A 19,696-nucleotide genomic window follows, 5' to 3' on the forward strand; every position below is an offset into this window, starting at 1 on the left:
GGTCGAATTTTGACTTTCTTAGCAGGAATTCCAAGCGTTTTCTTTTACAAAGTGAAGAACTGCTATACACAACTAACGTAAGGCCTATACGTGCACAGTATGCGTATGCGTGCACAGTAAGGGGCCCAGAAACTGAAAATATTGATAAAGTACAGAAAGCTCAAATCCTGGCTGTCCACTTGGTTTTAAATACTTACAGCAGAAATTTCAGTGTGTCAGCAACGCAGAAGTCTTTCGGATGGGTTTCACTGCAGGGACGCAGATATGTACTTACCCCAGTAGCACGAATGGGGCTCTGAACTGCGGGTCCTTGTGGGCCCGGCACGGGCTGCCCGTAGGGGCCCGACGTGGGATATGTGCGGGATTTGCAACTCGGCATCAGGGGGGACCCTCAAGGGCTGCCCAGTTGGCTTACTGCATAGCCCCACAAGGCTCCGCGCTGGATCCCCTTGGGCATGCCCGTGCCGGGCCTCCGTGTGCTAGCCCGTGCCGGGCCTCTGTGGGCTAGCCCGTGCCGGGCCACCGTGGGCTCGCCCGTGCCGGGCCTTTGCGGGCTGGCCCGTGTCGGGACTTTGTGGGCTGGCCCGTGTCGGGCCATTGTGGGCTGGCCCGTGTTGGGCCTTTGTGGGCTGGCCCGTGTCGGGCCTCCGTGGGCTGGCCCGTGTCGGGCCTCCGTGGGCTAGCCCGTACTGGGCACCCGTGGGCAAGCCCGTACTGGGCCCCTGTGGTTTAGCCGTTCTGGTCCCAGTGGGCTTCTTAGGTGATAACTTGCGGGAAGTCAACAAAGGTAACCCAAATAAAACCAATAGCTGTATGCCTTTGGGCCCACCGACCCAATTAGACTTAAGGCCCACCTTGCCAACCCAGAGAGGCTTTCTTCACTTCATCAGTATTTTTTGTGTACATGTTACTACTGAAATTACAATGCAAGTAAGAATGCTTCTTATTTATTTATTTGTTTTTGCAAGACATTTTGGGCATTCTTGCATACAAAGCCCCAATTACTGGGGTGAAGGGTCCGCCCCCTTCATCCGAACTTTCCGACCACCATCCCAGTCTCTCGCCCCCAGCACGAACGCAGCCACTCTGTTGTTGCCTTCCATGGTGGCTGTTGGGATTCTGCGCTGCATAGCAGATGTAAAAGTGAACAAATAAACACACACATCAAATTGATATTCAGTATGGTGGATAAAGATCACTTTCCAAAGTATTATAGTCACATCTTTCAGGAAATTCTTCACAGCCGTATGCAATGCTACAATGTGCAATGCTTGAAATATCAGCAAATTTCGTTTGCTGGTAATATCCGTAACCATAATAAACATACATATCCATAATAAGAATAACCGAAAGGTCCATGAGCCATTAAAGAAATATAGACACCTAAATTTATTGCGTGCTTTCTTCTGTCAAATGATGCGTTAGATAATAAAATACATGGATTACCAGGTAGTACTTGCCTACAACCCCGCTAAATAATTTATAATCGAATTTCTTCTCTCATGCTGTTTTGGTTTCATCGACCGAACGCCTCCTGTCGTCAAGTTGACGTTTTGGTCACTGATGCAACTAGAAAAAATAATACAATCAATGATATGTAGCTTTGACTACGACATTTAATCCCGCCTCTTCCAAGACCTGGAATGACAAAAAATGACCTGTCGGCAATAATATAACCGATTTTTTATGCCTCATGTGAATTAAACACCAACTACATGTCACAGTCATCGTTTGACTGATGAAACCGAAACAGCGTCAAGAAGAAATAAAATTGCAGAAAAACTGCACATTGCGCTAGTTGGTGTTGATCCATACTGGTGGTTCAAAAGCGCAAACCCACACGGACCATGTAAGAGACGAGACACACAAACCAGCGCTGAACTTACAACAGAATTTTTATTAGGAAGAAGCACGTCATATATACACACTCGAAAAAACAGCGCACATGCGCAGTGTCAACAAGACTCCTAGTGCTAGTACAAGGAAAAAACTGCTTTAAAAGCACGTGAATATCTGTAGAACCACTACCCACTAAGTAGCATATTGATTTCTCGAAGCGATAATGTAACAGACGGCATACTTACGCACCCATTACTTCTTCTGGTAATATGAAACGCCTCAGCTACTTCTCTAGAGCGCTGGTCAGAATGAGCGAACAAGACATCAGTATCGTCAAAAAATGGCGTACATTTGCACGTGAAACAATGCTTAGCTAGGTTAGTTTCTTTCCTAAAGAATTAGCGTGCTCCATGAGCCGCACGTTAACGCAGCGGCCAATTCGACCTATGTAGGTAAGGCCACAGGACTGAGGGATTTGATACGCTACGCCAGTCTTCTCTTCTACGCCATCTATTTTCATGATTTATGTTGCAAGCATTTCTTCTGCGCCCTTCATGCTTTCTTTGAACTGCCGCCCCCACTCTCTAGCTTGTTAGGTGCAGGGAACAGAACCTTTGCCCCATGCTTGCTTCCCACTCTTTTTAATCCGGTGCGATAGCGTGTGGACATATGGCATAACCCGCTACCTTTCTTCTCCCTTCTTCCGAACTCTTTTCCAGCCCCGAGGTACTTGCAGACGATTTCAGCTCATGCAGGACTGTCTGCACTTGAAACGAGAACTGAGTCCCAGAAGCCAGCTTACCTACATCTGTCTATTTGGGCTAAGAGACTGAGAATCATTTTGTGATAAGATTTCTTTACTGCCATGCCTAAGCATCCCGTAACAATGTCACTTTTTGCAAGCTTTGAATGAAAGGACCTGCAATTCAAAAGGGACTTTTCACTTCTAGGGGAATACTGCCAACAGACATGGTTGAATTCGAAAGAGAATTTTAATTAAGGAACTGCAAGACTCTTTCTTGAGGGTCTTCATGTGTGAACCTCAGCTCCGACCAATTACGTGCAAAACTATGAACATTTGACACAAATTCGGAATTCACGGACCTAGCCAGCACCAGGTAATCATCCACATAACAGAAAATGCATATGCAATAACAGGCTAGATGAGTCTCAACTTTCATATCAACCCTGCTTAGATAAATGTTACTGAGAATGGGAGCTACCTTGGCACCTATGCACACACCCGATTTTTGCATATAAAGACGACCATCCCACTCAACAAACGTGTTACTCAGGTTGTAAGATAACAGTTAAAGAAAGAATCCTGTTGTGATTCCACACACATTTTGGAACACGCATTCATCGCTCTCATCCGTAATACAATGCTGAACATACTGGATTAGTTCAAAGTGTGGAAGAGAATAAAACAAATCAACCACATCTACGGTAAAACCATCACATAGTGCCCGCCTGTCATTTCGGAGGAAATCCGCTACTGCCTCAGAATTACAGTGGACGCCCAATAAACGAAACTCGGTTAAATGAAACTTACGGATAAACAAAGTTAAGCAGGGTTACTTGGTTGGTTTCGTATATCTGCCGCAGTAAAATTCTTCGGATAATTGGAACACCACTAAAGTGTTAACCGCGGCTAAACGGCACAAAAGTTAAAAATTTGGAATCCTCCCGAGCGTATTTGTGCTCGCATATGTCAGCGGCAGTCTCGCAACCATGAACAAATTCTTTGCAGCCAACGCTATAGCCGGGACAAGCCAATCCAGTAAGTCGCTTGATAATTTTGTTTTTGTTGTCGTTCTGCGTTAGGCCTACGTGCGATCGGTGTGGTCGGTGCGTCGACGTAATGGAAAGCGTTAAGAAGCGGCCGCACAAAGCGCTCTCGCTTGAAAAAAAGTTACAAATTCTGCAGGAGCTTGAGCGAAGTTCCCTTTCAAAAACAGCAGTCGCGAAGAAGTTCGACATCCCGAAGTCGACGCTTTCGCGGATCATGAAAAACATAGACGTCACTCAAGGAGCTGTCAAGTCTGTGACCTTCGCTTCCAACCGGGTGCGTATGAGGACGACACCGTATGAAGAACTTGAAAAAGGTTCTTTTTCTGTGGTTTAAGCGTGCGCAGAGTGCCAGTTTTTCCGTAAGTGGACCAATTTTGGAGCAAAAGGCACGGGAAATAGCCCTGCAAATGGGGGTTGAGAATTCCTGCGTCAGCGACGGATGGCTTAGCAGATTTAAAAAGCGCCATGGTCTAGTCTTCAAAACCATCTCAGGAGACAGTAATGCAGTGAATAGAGATGTCTGCGCTGACTGGCAACGCAGACAGCTGCAGGAGATTTTAAACAGCTATGAGCCACGAGACGTATTCAACGTCGACGAGATGGGCCTCTTCTACAAGGAGCTTCCATCGAAGACTCTCGCCTACAGAGGCGAAGCCTGTACAGGTGGAAAGCGCAGCAAAGAGCGCATTACCATGCTGGTGGGCGCTAATATGGCAGGCGATGAAAAGTTAAAGCTGCTGGTGGTAGGAAAATCGAAACACCCACGTTGCTTCAAGGGCATTTGAAATCTACCTGTGGCCTACACTGCAAATGGGAGAGCGTGAATGACTACAGCAATTTTCGAAAATTGGCTGCGGGAGGAGGACGCAAGGCTTACGAGACAGGGATTAAAAAGAGTGGGGAGCAAGCATAGGGTATAGGTTCTGAACCCTGCACCTAACAAGCTAGAAAGAGTGGGGGCGGCAGTTAAAAGAAAGCATGAATGGCGCAGAAGAAATGCTTGCAATATAAATCATGAAAATAGATATGTTCCCTGTAAGACTGGCGTAGTGTATCAAATCCCTGTTCTGTGTCTTACCTACATAGGCCAGACTGGCCACTGCGTTAACGTGCCGGTCATGGAGCACGCTAATTTTTTAAGAAAGAAACTAACCTAGCTAAGCATTGTTTCACATGCAAATGTGCGCCATTTTTTTGACGATACTGATGTCTTGTTCGCTCATTCTGACCAGCGTACTAGAGAAGTAGCTGAGGCGTTTCGTATTATCAGAAAAAGTAATGGGTGCGTGAGTACGCCATTTGTTACATTATCGCTTCCAGAAGTCAATATGCTACATAGTGGGTAGCGGTTCTGCAGATACACACATGCTTTTAAAGCGGTTTGTACCTTTTACTAGCACTAGGAGTCTTGTTTACATCGCACATGTGCGCTGTTTTTTCGTGTGTATATATATGACGTGCTTCTTCCTAATAAAAATCAGTTGTAAGATCAGTGCTGATTTGTGTGTCTCGTCTCTTGGTCCGTGTGTGTTGGCACTTTTGAACCACCACTATGCAATTAAATAATAAATTATTTGGTGGTCGTACATGTATAGAATGTCTAACGCATGGTTTGAACTATAGTCCTTTATATTTGGATGGCTACTCAGTAATTGATAACGGAAGTGCTGAAAACCACACCAGGCAGATTGAAAGTAGCTTTTTCCTGCAATTAGATGGTGTATTCACAAAGTGTCTATAACCTTCAGAAGATTCACATGTACTCACCAAAAATTGCGCTGTACAGCCGTAGGTTCTTAAATGCTTCTTTTTCGCCCCGCCCCTTCATTGTGTACATAAGTGCCACAGGAGTCTTCACTAGTCTTCATAACAAGTTTTGTAGCCTCATCAGCTGGCTCACTCCCAATGAGTGCTAGCTTTTTGAACTGAAATAGATTATACAGATTATACAAAGTGAACTATGCCATGAAAACCATACATTGAACCATTCATAAAACTCCCTCTTCGAGGAACCATGTGCAAGTCAACAAAAAATCAGAAGGATGTAGAACAGGATAATACAGAGGACTCAGAGACCTATGATCACAGTGGTGTGACTCAGCTTAATGATAACAGAATTCTTTGTTGTCTTCTAAATGCCCATCTTTGCATCATCATATTAACTTCCTTTTATGCACGACTCAATGGCATACACTTCCCAAACAATAAGATAAGGGAGAAAAAGTGAAGCCATTACTTTAAGGCCACCTTGAACCATGGCAAAATTGTAGTCTGGAGCTAAATGAGTGATGTAAGAACATAACCGTCAGCTGCCACTATGAACAGCAAGGCTAATGCTTGTGCTAATTTCTTGTAGTAGGCTGGATATTATATACAGCAAATCTTCTTTCAAATACACTTGTACAAAATGAAGCTTTCAGGTCTACAAATCTAAATGCAGCATGAGGCAATTTTGAAGTCCCAACTTAATCTGAAGTGGACTCACCATATGTAAAGGGCTCAAATTAACCTACAGCTGAACAAAACACTATGCATCAAAATTATATTGATAGGAATCAATACGTTGCCAGTAGTTCATAGGCACAATTGAAAGAAATGCCATATACCCAGTCGAAAAAAACACCAGCCCGTTTCTGGTGTTTACACCAAACTGGCTTTTTTAGACATGTATTCTGGTGTGACCGTGTCTGGTGTTCCGACCAGACCAGGATTTTCAGACACGGGTCCTGATGTGGCGTAGTGTGGTGTGCTTTAGTGTGTTCTGGTCTGGTTTTCTGTGCTGGGACCCTGTTGTCTAATACCGGCTCTGGTGTGGTTTCGTTTGGTGTTTACTGGTTTGGTCGATGTACCATTCGATTTGGTGTGGTTGGTATACCGTAGAATGTCTTAAGATGCTGTGAGTTTGGACATACTATCGTGAGAAAAATTAAGAGATCCCAGCGAATGCATGCCAAATAGTGTAAAACAGCAAGCACTCCTGATGTCGAGTAAGGTGCACTAACATCCATCAATCTCGCTGCGCCGGCCTTGATGGCACGAGCATTTCATCAGATGGCACCTGCACGCAGTAAGGCATAGTATGGCACACACTCGCAGCGTCATAATTTTCCACATGATTGTACACTGGAGCATGCATATAACCACATCATTTCTGTTCTTGCCGAAGAGCAAGCACGTATCGTAAAGAAAGAAAAAATGCTCACATTTGCACAAAAGCGTCCTTAGCTTCATTGGTAGACAGGATTGGCAGTATAGTCAAGATGGAGGCCCCTAGCATCATAGCGTGCATTTTTTCTGGCAAAGTCGAATAGGTTGAATTTCCCTGATAGCAGCTTGACTCCAGCTGTGTAGCCACAATCCCTGAAGAACAACAGAACAAAATCACGAATTTGTGTGAAATACACAATAATAATCACGGTGCAAAGACAACCAGCAAATACTGCTATTAAATTTAGCTCAGTGGTGCAAACATACAGTACACATTCAATACGACTCGAAATGCCTCTACAGTAAATAAACTGACTTCTGCTTTATAGTAAATCAATGCTACTCACATAAAGCAGCCCACTTGCATTAATTTGCTTGAAATCAGTATCTGCATGAGCAAGTATTTCACACTTTCATTCACACAGTACAACGATGAACATGGACAAGGGGGAAGGCACCGAAAAACACTTTGAGGTCCCTCCTCCCTTGCCCCTGTTCATCATCATGCTGTGTGAATAAAAATGTGTATTGCGTTGTGTTTTTCTTTTGTATTCATAGCTAACTGCATATATTTACAATACAGTTGGGTACGCCTGCATCATAATCTGAATTCCTGTCATATTTTGGCATTGCAGCTGATATTGAGCATGACAGTCCTTCCAACACAGTCAGGCTTTCTGAGACAATCAACAGCACTCTAGCATCTCCGCTAATTTGATTCATTACCAGGCTCAGAGATACTAATACTTGGTAGCCTAGAGAAATAAATTGATATGGAAATTCTACTGCTGCAGAAAATAAAAATAGGAGAAATTAAGGAATTACAGCAATGATTACAAGATGCCCATAAAGATGGCCACAAAAAGGAGACAAGATGTAGTTCGACTAAAAAGAAAATATCTGATGCGAGTATATTTCAGGGTGACAAAATTCATGTATTGAGACTTTATGCGCACAGGGTGCAGAACTGTAAAGCACTGCATGGCTGGCTGCATCTATTTAGAAGACCATTCCTCTTCATTTATTCCAAAAAAGTGGCAGCAAATCATAAAAAGCCGACTGCTGAAATTTATTTTCAGCTGAATGCCACATACAAAATGACAAGGGTGGAATGTTAATGATTCGAAAGGAAATCTTAAACAAGATGCGATGAACTCTGGCACTGGTAAAACCCCAACAGAAGTGCAAAAAAAAAGCTGCCAGATTATTTTTCCTGCTGAATGTATTAAAACCAAAGCTGCCTGAGTGCACATGAGTTTTGTTTAGGTATAGCTTGCTATACACATCCTGAGCCTCTGGTGCAGTTGACTGCAGAGTACCTGCAGACACTTGCACACATACAAAACCCACACTAGATTCTGCGTACTGTGCATTGCCCACTATAGTGCCTAGCACGCCCTGTCTTCCAGTGAGATGCAATTCTTTTGGTGCATCCAAGCGTTAGGGTTCCAGTTATAAAAAATGTCCGAGTTGATTATGAGTTAAGTGGATAAGCTTAACAAGTTGACTGGTTCTAAGCAGGCAGATCACTTGCAAGATCCGCTTCTCACAGCAAGGCAGAAAACAATAATGGCTTCAGGGCACTGTAGTGCAGGGTTCACAATTAGTTTAGACCAAGTGGGGTTCATTAAGCTTCGCTGACATTGTATGGCAGACCGGCGCCTTTTCCAAAGTAGCAATGTTTACTGCCACACATATACGTAACTCACTAGTAGCATGATTCCTCCCAACATGTATGCAACAAAATATTGCAACCGCTTCGAGCCATCTCTACAGGCCCCGCTGGGCCGTCCCTGCTAAGTGTGAAAAAAAGTGGCTAAGATATGCTTTGTCATTATCAATGCTACAAACTATTTTTACAAAGCATGCAGCAAAGCTAGCGAAAGAGTGCTCAAGCACACCTATGCTTGACTAAAGAGTAGCCAAAATCTTTTTACATGTAAACTGAAGTAGCTGAAGTTAGAACGTGACTTGTAAAACTGTATTCATAACAGCTAGACAAGAGAGCAGAGAAGGTAAGGGCAAACAGGGGTTCATTATGGGCTACATGATGGACTCTAACAGTAACTTCCATCATGCATCTGACAGTTAAACAATAGGCCAGCTAGCATTCAATTCAAGCTTATTTTCATGCAAAATGCTTTCAGTGATGGCTACAAGTTATAACATACAAATTTTCGTTGTTAAGTAGAGGCAACAAGAGGATTCATGGACGATGGCAAATGTGGCGGCACCCACGAATGCCTATACTGAATCAGCATCACTTAGGCCTCAGTAGCTAAAATTTAAGCTTCAGGGCAAATGACTGCTAAGCACCGTCCATCTTCTGTTTCCATGGCATGAGAAGTACATATTCACTAAAAGTTGTTCATTATGAGTAATTTCACTTGTTGTGCACTGCCGCACTGAACATAGAGCCTAGGCTTTTAAGTTGCTTATATCCTCACACGAGCTAACTGAACCCATCAATTAACCTCCTGTAAATAAACTTTCACATGAAGACATCTACAATTATTTGATCACGACTTGTATGACTGGCATTATCCTTTGTTTGGCGCTTTCATAATATAAACCACTAACAAACCTGAGTCGTAATTCTCACATACACTGATGGAGTGAGCATATGCCCCTGAGATGAATCCAGCTACAGCTAGCAATTACCTCTCAGTGCATCCATTTTTCACACTCCAGCGCACAAAAATACACGAACGAAGAGGATAGACAACACGGACACCGGACATATTCTTTGTGTGCTGGAATGTCTCATAATTCTTCCCAGAACCGACTATTCCAGCCCTCTATGCTTAGCCTTGTGGAGAACCTTTTCCTTGCCTTCCGCTGTCACCTCCTGAGCCCTTGCCACTGGAACTGCATAGTACAACTGCTTCTGTTGACCAGATAGGAATGGCAGTTCTCTTGTGAAATACTGCATCCATTGGGATTCTTTTCACGGTGTCATACATTGCCTTCTCTACCTTGAATTCAGATGCACCTAAAGAAAAAAGAACACGCATATAAAAATTCTTAACCATATTTGCGGCCAGGAATATGTTAATAATTGTATTTGTACGCTTCACAGCAACAACAGCAGTATGCTTTAACGCCTGTTGATACAAGAAAGTAGAAACCATTTCGTTTATTACCAACACAAGACTTGCACCTTGATGTTGATGGTGTCATGCAATAGTGGTGAGTTCTGATAGGAGTGTGAAGTACAAAAGGCAACTGCTTGCTTCGAATTTTAGAAAATGCAACTTTAACTGCACAGTTAATGAAAAGAAATTGACTTCATCCTTGAAAATCGCAGATTAGTATGTGTGGTAGCAAATACTGAAAATAAAAATAGTAGGAGCACTGACAGTGTTTAAATCAACACGCAGTAACTGGTTTGGCTTATATGGGTTTAACGTCCCAAAGCGACTCAGGCTATGAGAGACACCGTAATGAAGGGCTCCAGAAGTATCGACCACCTGGGGTTTTTTAGAGTGCTCTGACACCGCACAGTACACGGGTACACAGCACAGTACACAGTCAGCGGCTCCAGTGCACTTGAGTTTCTTTTTAGTACAGTGCCTTTAAAAGACAAATTGGTCAAGGGCCACAAAATGGTAATAACTGTGTATCACCATTTTCATATCTATGCTTCATTACTTTTTAACACAACCTCCAATATGACCCACATGATTTGCTGCAGGAGCATGATTCCAATGTGCACCACTCGCATTCAATGAAGGACCTGGCTGCCTTTTCCAAGTGTTATACTAATTTTCACAATGAAAGTGCCGTTGAGCGAGTTTGACAGCAAGCAAAAACATGATTTGAACCCAATAGCATAAGTAAATTTTAAATTGGTCCGTAACATTATGCTTGTAACAAGACAACTTCAGGTGTCAATACTCATCAAAGTTGCCATCAGATCTCAGCTTTGGTGTGCTCATAAAGGGAAGGTGGGGTGCTTAGTTATAATGACCAATTGTCACGGCTGGTACATTGTGCTACCTACTTCAATGATGAAGGATGTGACAAACTATCCTCTAAAATCTGACATCTGGCATAAAGGCTGAAAAGCAAAAGAAAATGAAGGACCACTAAGACCTGAAATTATTTCCTACTTGAACAGTTATGCACATCATAAAGAAAGCTGACAAACGGCACGAAGTTATACTGGTATTTTGGTCTCAGATGCTCGCTCATTTAAGCCTCAGTATCCTAACTAAAGCAATAAAAAAGACATGACTGTTGAAGGCATCATAAGCTCCTGTAAAGCTCATCAGCAGTGAGAAAAACAAATTCTAATCTTCATAATAATATAAAAGCCAACCAATGAGGCCACTGTGTCAGTCACCAACTAAGAGACAATGTACAAGCTATACACTGTAAATGCACAAACTCTACATGAGAGCAAAGCATGCCCTGCACTTGTGAAACAAATTTGTGTCAATGTAAGATTCTTGGCAACTGTAGGCATCACCATTAATGGCATGTGCTAAAAAGGAAGAGGGCACCTTAATGATGTTGTACAATTTAGAATTCAGCCTTTCAGTAAACTATATTTTGTCTAGTACCATGAGCACCGTCAGAGGAGAAGGCAAAAATGAAAGGAAAGCTGCCAGCTGTCATGAGGCCTGCCGCAAAAAAAAACACTGAACAGAAGTGGTGCACAAACAAAAAAGAAGGGATGCACTATGCTATTACAGAACACCAAATAACACAGGAAAACAGGGCCCAACCAATGAATGATAAGAGAACAACAAAAAGAAGGTAAGCAGTACTGAACACTGCTACCTCTGCAAATTCAGAACAGTGAAATAGACAACACCTAAAAAATAAGTTTCAAGGACTATAAAAACGTAACTTTGGTCACATATTTTTTTAAACGCTGCATTAGACATTAGAATACATGAATTCCCAAATGGTATTTGCCTATCATTACATAATTTATAATTCCATTTCCTTCTCTGATGTTGTTTAGGCTTGATCAGCCGAATGATGGCTGTGATGCCTAGTTGGCCTTTAGGTCTGCTGAGGCATGGGAAAGGCTACAATATAAATGTTGATATGCAGTTTTAATTCACTACAACACCTAAAACCGCCTGTTTCAAAACCTGGAATGACAACAAATGCCATAGCAGCAGTTATATTACCAGTTTTCTTGCTTTTGCCATGACCTGAAAACCAACTACACGTCGCAACCATCGTTCGGTTGATAATACTGAAACAACAAGGAGAAAGACAATTATAAATTATTTACCAGTCATAGAGCAAATATCACGGGGTGGTCCATGAACAGGTGCAGACAGAAGTAAACAGAGCGTGCCGCACAAGAACTGCGTGTCAGCGCCGCCTAGCCAAACCAGACGAGAGCTGGAAATCGCCACGCGCATGTGCAGGCCCGCTTCCGGCGCGACCCTCTCAATGGTCCGCTTGCCTCGCATTCGTCCGGCGTCTGTGTCGTGCTGATGATGATCATGATCGGATGGTCGTGCTCTGTGTAGCTAGCGAACATTTCGGAAAACAAAGACCGCTGTCTTGATAAGGCAAATTGCGCGGGGACGGCTCTACCATTAAGCCGCTTCGTTTGAGAGAGCTGGAGGTGTGTTTGCGCCGCAAACAACCCGCATGTTTCGAACATTTGCTGCCGCTGGGACTCTGCTGCATCTCACTCGCAAGCAAACGCGCTCAAAACACTCGGCATACTGCCGCAGTTTTGTGTTAATTTTCTACAGTTATCACTGATGATTCGCCTTGTTCCTACCAGGCGCTGACGCAGCACTAGTGCATGCACCCTGCCTGTCTCCCCCGAAACAAACTGCCACTATACTGGATCCTGCTCTTATCACCACTGAGACGGTGCGCTGCGTATCGCGCTGTCATGTGCGGAGCAGAGCTCATGGTAATCACTTTGGATGCACCTTTGGATATTAGGATGACTACAAGCACCCGCTGTTTCACCCACATGAATGCCGCGGCAGCAGTGCGTCACTGTTGCGTGCCCCGCGTGCGAAATTCGGCATATAAGTATCCGTCATCGCCCACTAATCAGAGTATGAGCCACGACAGAACCCAGCAAGTGATCCAAACTCTTCTGTGCGAGCTGTATTACTTCACAGCTACCGGTTACATATAGACATTGGTCTGTTTGAGAATATAAGTGTGGAAACCCAACAGCTGCATCCAGCACATTTGGAAGCAGTCACTATCCTTGAGACGCTGGATCGCGCTGCAAAAAGCGCCAAGAGCGGCGGTTTCATCTCCTTTTAAGCTGGCCTCCTAGGCGAGATTCGAATGCAGGAGCACTGTGGTGCAGTACAGACACACAGGGCGCATGCTTTGCCGCTCCGTCGGTTCCTCGTAGGAGCAAGCCGAAAATGAACGGTAACTGTATAAATGATCCCGAAACTGCGGTGGTGGATCGAGTGCTTTTGAGTTTATTTCGTATATAGCGAGATGGAAATGAATCCCAGAAGCAACTAAAGTTCGAAGGACGCGCGCTATTTGCAATGGAAACGCGCCACAGCTGTCACAGATGAAACGACATAGTGATAGCGTCGCCCCCGCGGGATTTTTGGCATCAAGGCAGCGGTCTGTGCGCTCCGAAATGCCCGCTCGCTACTAAGGGCGCAACCATCCGATCATAACCATCATCAGCGTGACCCTGACTACGGTCGAATGCGATGCGAGCGGAGCAATGAGAGGGTTGCGCTGGTAGGGGGCCTGCATATGCGTGTCGCGATTTTGAGCTTACGCGTGGTTTTGCTAGGCGGCGCTGAAAAGCAGTTCTTTCTTGTGCGGCGCGCTGCGTTTACTTCTGTCCGCGCCTGCACATTAATGTCTAATGCATTTGAAAAAAGACGCAAGCAAACATCTGGTGTCCATAGTATATGCAGTTTCTTTCAAGCTTTGTTGAACTATGATATCAGGTAGCATGCCGAAAGGCTGAGTCAAACAAGTCACTACAAGCTCCTAAATTCCTGTAAGTGTAACGGAGCAAGTATATTCACTGAACTTGCACAGTGTCAACACCAAGCAAGTGAAATGGCAAAAAAAAATCAGAACTGACCAAGATAATCACAGAGGTAACAATTTATGGTGAACATTCACCTTTTTCCATTTAGCTTTTTTGTGCACAGGCTATAATTCAACAGACCTTGAGATAGTTTGCAGTAGACGGTGCTTATTTTCCACTCAGATCTAGAGGCAGTAAAAATATTGCAACTACAGTGAAAAGTTCATTTAACAGTACCTCTTGCTGGACTAGTTGGTGTAACATTGTGCAACAAAAATAAAAACAGCGCTAATTTTTACATAAACAACACAGAAAGAACAGACAGGACGGGCGCTGTCCTGTCTGTTCTTTCTGTGTGGTTTGTGTAAAAATTAGCGCTGTTTTTACTTTCGTTATACAGTGAGAGGCCACAGAAGAGAAGCTGTCAAGCTTCAAGTCCAAGTAATGTTTCTCATCTTTGAGCTGCATTCATAGCTGCACTATATAACACCATTCATATTCTTTTCATCAAGTGAAATAAGACGTATTTGCTGGACCAGTCTCTGAGGAGTGCGATGTGACACCGGCATTACTGCAGAAGCTTGACATGGTTATCCTTCTACTATGATTTTCTATGAGGAGTGCCATGGGAGATGGATACTAGAGGAAAAAAGAATAAAAGCATTGTTCTCATGCTGTAATATCACCTTAGAATGCTGCCCTGTAGCCCATTATTTCATATTGGCATTTTTTAAAGCCTGGCTGCATTGAAGGGGGTCTCTAGTGACTCGAGAACGGGTGGGGAGGGATCTAGAGAGGGAGAGAGAGAAAGCGGCTGAGCTGAGGCTATGCCATTGTGCTGGTTGTTGCTGTGTAGCCTTGGAGCTGAGCGGCCAGCTCTGGACTCAATCGTGGTATGAGGGTGCGGGTTTCCCTTTTTCTTCCACCCTGTATGTTGTGCTGTCAACGTTGCATTTTTTGCGTCTTGGCTATAAGAAAACGTGTTAATGATTCTTGCTAAAAATCACCACGAAATTTTAGAAATGACAGGAGAAATGTTCCAACCACCACTAACAAGAAAAAGAAAATTGGTTGCTTGCTTCGGATTCATACGCTCCTTACATTCTAGTACAGGAAGTCTCAGATTCCTCGCTAGTTTTGTAAGGGTTCCGAGGACAGCCGAGACCCCCCTGTATATAAGCACTGCTTCTTTCTGAGCATGAAACTGGCACTATCTGATGATGACCTATTGAGAAGAGACACACACATTATTTTGAATAGGGGAATGCCAATACATGCCATCAACGTTCTGGTCCAAAGTAGAATTGCAACACACTGATCTCAAAGCAGAGGTCAAAAAAACAGATCTGAGAAAACTCGACACATACTTGTGCTCTGCAATGTATGCTGAACAGGCACAGACAAGAACAGCCCCAAATCTCGACAGTGGAGACATCTTCTCCGATGAAGCTCTTTTCAGACCTCTTCACTACTGAAGAGAAGGCACTTCACCTGAATAACATAATTTCCAGCTGTGTATTTTGCACCCACAATGCCTGGCACTTCCTGATAATTATTTCTATTGCTGGCATTTCACACAACCACAAGGAAATGTTTAAACAGCCAAACTTCAAATACATAAGGCCACTTGCTCACACTAGTTTTTATGACCAGCTCTGTACTACTTAGGTTATTCAAAACAACTTAATTTGAAAGGGTTACAAAGCGCTCTTTTTCTATGGCTACTTCTTCATCATCATTTAGCAATGACTTTTATTCACGGCCGCCAGCAACTAAAAGAACTTTACAGCTGCAGGAAGCGGTACCAATGTTACAAAAGTGATCGAGCAGGCGGTATCGCAGTGACGCGTCGCTTTATTTCAGTCAGTCGCTTGCATGCCTTGACGCGTCACACCCCTCCCACTCTGAGCTTGACAGCTGGTGTAATCGGCTCGTAGAGGTGTGTTCTAACCTTAAGACGCCCCATCAGATTACTATAAAGACACAAATATGCGTAGCGAATAACAGAACGCTAAACAGACCGAGCGGCGCACGCTATCGGCAGTTCGCAACGGGCCGATATGGCGTCAAAAACACGCGTGCAGGCAGTGCACGATCACGCCCCACGTCGGATAATGAACAGGAAGTCGGGCAACCACCTTAACGAAAGCGCAAAGCAGTCACGCGCCTCGCTGGTCGGTATACAATTGCCACATTTACATTTAGGACTCCTACGCGCGCCTGCCATTCAGCAAACGCATCTATGCATACACCTCGGCGCTCGCGTCGCAACGCATACACTGTGAACACTGACGGACCAGCAGTTTGATGATTCGATGTGGAATGCACTTTGCTGCCGCGGAAACAATCAGTGACTCACGCGCAATGCCGAAGGGATACGAACATGACAGAGCTGTGAGAGCCTCGTCCCTTCCGCTCCTTCTCGCCTTTGCGCTCGCTCGTTTATTTTCGCGGTCGAAAACTGCACGCACTCTTGCGCAACACTATGGGTCTCACCTGGAAACGAAGACTCTACGCATTCCAGTAACCGCTTTCTTCTCTTGCTTCGCGGTTGCTACGGTTGAAGCCAAACGTGTTGTCAATATGAAACGGCTCCATGCTTCTCGGCGTGGTAACTTTTCACAAAGTACGCGAACGGCTGCGTTGCTGACACGCGGCGCAAGCTACTATAAGCAAAAAATCCAAACGGAAGTTTGAAGGAACGATTTTGAAATCAGACACAAACAGCACACGAACAGCACACGAACAGCACACGAACAGCACACGAACAGCAGCAGCACGGAGCACGGCACGGCGCGGCGTAAGGCCTAGCCGGATATCACTCCGGAGTGCACCGAGGGAGAGGAGGGAAGGAGGGTGTGCTGCGTCCTGCCACGTGACCAGGCAGGAGCGCGCTGGATATGAACGGCGTTGGGAAGCACGCTATGCGCTGGACGTGGCTATTAGCGTGGCTATTAGCGTCATGGTAAATATATACTACAAACTGTTACAAAATTGCAGCTAGACTAAGGCGCTCCGCGCCTCCGTGCATCATTGCCGTGCAGTTTTCATGTCAAAAGCAGGCGATAATGTTTTAGCTCCTTGCAGAACAACTTTACGAATTGTTTTCTTAGCTTTTCTCTTTTCTTTCTGGTCTTTCGCCGACCGGATTAACGAGCTTTCACTGCATATTTTTAGCACAGCACTAAGTTTCTCGTAAACCACATTTCGCCTTATGCTACAAAGATATGATCTGCAGAACAAGTCTGCTTTACTCAACTTCAAAAAAAAGGTTAATCTCAAAGGTGCTATTGTATATTTTAACAAAATGTGTATTACTGCAAAATCTCATTAAATCGACCACCAAGGGACCATAAAAAGTTCAAATTATCAAATGACCTCCAACAAAACTGACAAGAACCATTTGTACCAGAGTATAGGTCGGAAGAGGGCACCGCCTCACTTATTGCTGGCAGCTGGAATTCGTCTACCTATATGCTTTGCCATTTTGAAGCGCATATAACTTAAAAACATGCTTAATTGCATATTCTATGCAAAATATATTTAACATGAACGCGGGAATGCAAGCTATTTGCCCACATTCGTCTGGCTTCATGAACGTGCTGAGTGGCAGCCCATATACTGAGCATATATATATATGCCTGCACTTCACCCATGCGCCCATGCTCCATCGCTGCGGTACCCATGCAGCCCTTTTACATGCAATGTAGGATATGCAGCCAGGCTAATGTAAGTGGAACTACATGTCCATAGGTGTCGCCGGGCAACGATCGGTAACATTACGCGTGATGTTTCTGCACCGCAAACACCAGAATAATCGACGCAGGACTTACGAAGGCTACAGGCTGAAATATACTCCTGCTTCCACACACAGTGTCGTCAGAGTGATGCACGGCAAGCCCCCATCGCGGTTGCCCGCCATTCACCATCGTATAGCCCAGGTTCACGCACACACATTTTTCCACTGCCTAGTCCACACATAGCCCTTTTCCACCAGATATGTAGGGAATGTGTCGGAATGGCTGATATAGGCCCATGCGCCGTCCACGTATTTTCGACGCAGTGCCTTTGCAGGCTGTAGGCGGGAATATTGTATGTTTGCCCACACGCAGCTAGCCTCCTTGGATCCTTGAGGGTGCTGCAGGGGCCGCCTCTATTGGGTTTGCCCGCACTTCACCATCATGTAACCCCATATTTTATGCACACGAACTGCATGCAGCCCATGCTTAGCCCTTTCATACACTGGTTAGGATAAAGGCGGGGAAGATGCGGAAATGACAATTGTACCCACGCCTAGCCCATGCGGGACCAACGTAGGCGTTGCTCAGACAGCCCAAACTGCATGCCTACAACGCTTCGCCGCTGTGCAGCCCAAAGTTTAGCCCCTGTATTTTCCACACAGGGCCCATGTAGGCCGAAGGCGGGAATACTATCTCTCTGCCCACAAAAAACCACCGTGGCTCTCTCAAGGCGCTGCACGGGCAGCCCCAAGAGGAGCTGCCCACACTGAACCATGATAGAGCCCGCACTGTTGCCCGCATGTATCTGTGGTGGCATGCATACAGCCCATACTTAGCCCTTTCATACCCTGTTTAGGATAGAGGCGCGGGGAAGATGCGGAAATGACAAATGTGCCCACGCCTAGCCCATGCGGGACCAACGTAGGCGTTGCTCAGACAGCCCAAACTGCATGCCTACAACGCTTCGCCGCTGTGCAGCCCAAAGTTTAGCCCCTGTATTTTCCACACAGGACCCATGTAGGCCGAAGGCGGGAATACTATCTCTCTGCCCACAAAAAAACCACCGTGGCTCCCTCAAGGCGCTGCACGGGCAGCCCCAATAGTAGCTGCCCACACTGAACCATGATAGAGCCCGCACTGTTGCCCGCATGTATCTGTGGTGGCATGCATACAGCCCATACTTAGCCCTTTCATACCCTGTTTAGGATAGAGGCGCAGGGAAGATGCGGAAATGACAATTGTACCCACGCCTAGCCCATGCGGGACCAACGTAGGCGTTGCTCAGACTGCCCAAACTGCACGCCTACAACGCTTCGCCGCTGTGCAGCCCAAAGTTTAGCCCCTGTATTTTCCACACAGGACCCATGTAGGCCGAAAACGGGAATACTATCTCTCTGCCCACACAAAACTACCGTGGCTCCCTCAAGGCGCTGCACGGGCAGCCCCAAGAGGAGCTGCCCACACTGAACCATGATAGAGCCCGCACTGTTGCCCGCATGTATCTGTGGTGGCATGCATACAGCCCATACTTAGCCCTTTCATACCCTGCTTAGGATAGAGGCGCGGGGAAGATGCGGAAATGACAAACGTGCCCACGCCTAGCCCATGCGGGACCAACCTAGGCGTTGCTCAGATAGCCCAAACTGCATGCCTACAACGCTTCGCCGCTGTGCAGCCCAAAGTTTAGCCCCTGTATTTTCCACACTGGACCCATGTAGGCCGAAGGCGGGAATACTCTCTCTGCCCACACAAAACCACCGTGGCTCCCTCAAGGCGCTGCATGGGCAGCCCCAATAGGGGCTGCCCACACTGAACCATGATAGAGCCCGCACTGTTGCCCGCATGTATCTGTGGTGGCATGCATACAGCCCATACTTAGCCCTTTCATACCCTGTTTAGGATAGAGGCTCGGGGAAGATGCGGAAATGACAAATGTGCCCACGCCTAGCCCATGCGGGACCAACGTAGGCGTTGCTCAGATAGCCCAAACTGCATGCCTACAACGCTTCGCCGCTGTGCAGCCCAAAGTTTAGCCCCTGTATTTTCCACACTGGACCCATGTAGGCCGAAGGCGGGAATACTCTCTCTGCCCACACAAAACCACCGTGGCTCC

At 45.5% G+C, this 19,696-nt stretch overlaps 2 long non-coding RNA genes across 3 annotated transcripts; both read right to left on the reverse strand.

The window, feature by feature from the left end:
- Positions 1-931: 931 nt before the first annotated feature.
- Positions 932-7,826, reverse strand: LOC144103930 (uncharacterized). The gene is made up of 3 exons (XR_013308379.1): positions 6,834-7,826; positions 5,398-5,555; positions 932-1,124 (listed from the first exon to the last, which is right to left on the reverse strand). It is a non-coding gene; the product is annotated as an uncharacterized LOC144103930 (long non-coding RNA).
- A 1,837-nt stretch (positions 7,827-9,663) lies between these two features.
- LOC144103937 (uncharacterized) lies at positions 9,664-16,588 on the reverse strand. 2 transcript variants are annotated; one of them, XR_013308383.1, is made up of 4 exons: positions 16,340-16,588; positions 15,211-15,334; positions 11,982-12,049; positions 9,664-9,829 (listed from the first exon to the last, which is right to left on the reverse strand). It is a non-coding gene; the product is annotated as an uncharacterized LOC144103937 (long non-coding RNA). The 2 variants fall into 2 exon arrangements; XR_013308384.1 differs by lacking the exon at positions 11,982-12,049.
- Between the last annotated feature and the right edge of the window lie 3,108 nt (positions 16,589-19,696).

The sequence above is a fragment of the Amblyomma americanum genome, chromosome 1 (genome assembly GCF_052857255.1).
Source record: "Amblyomma americanum isolate KBUSLIRL-KWMA chromosome 1, ASM5285725v1, whole genome shotgun sequence".
Lineage (NCBI taxonomy): Eukaryota > Metazoa > Arthropoda > Arachnida > Ixodida > Ixodidae > Amblyomma > Amblyomma americanum.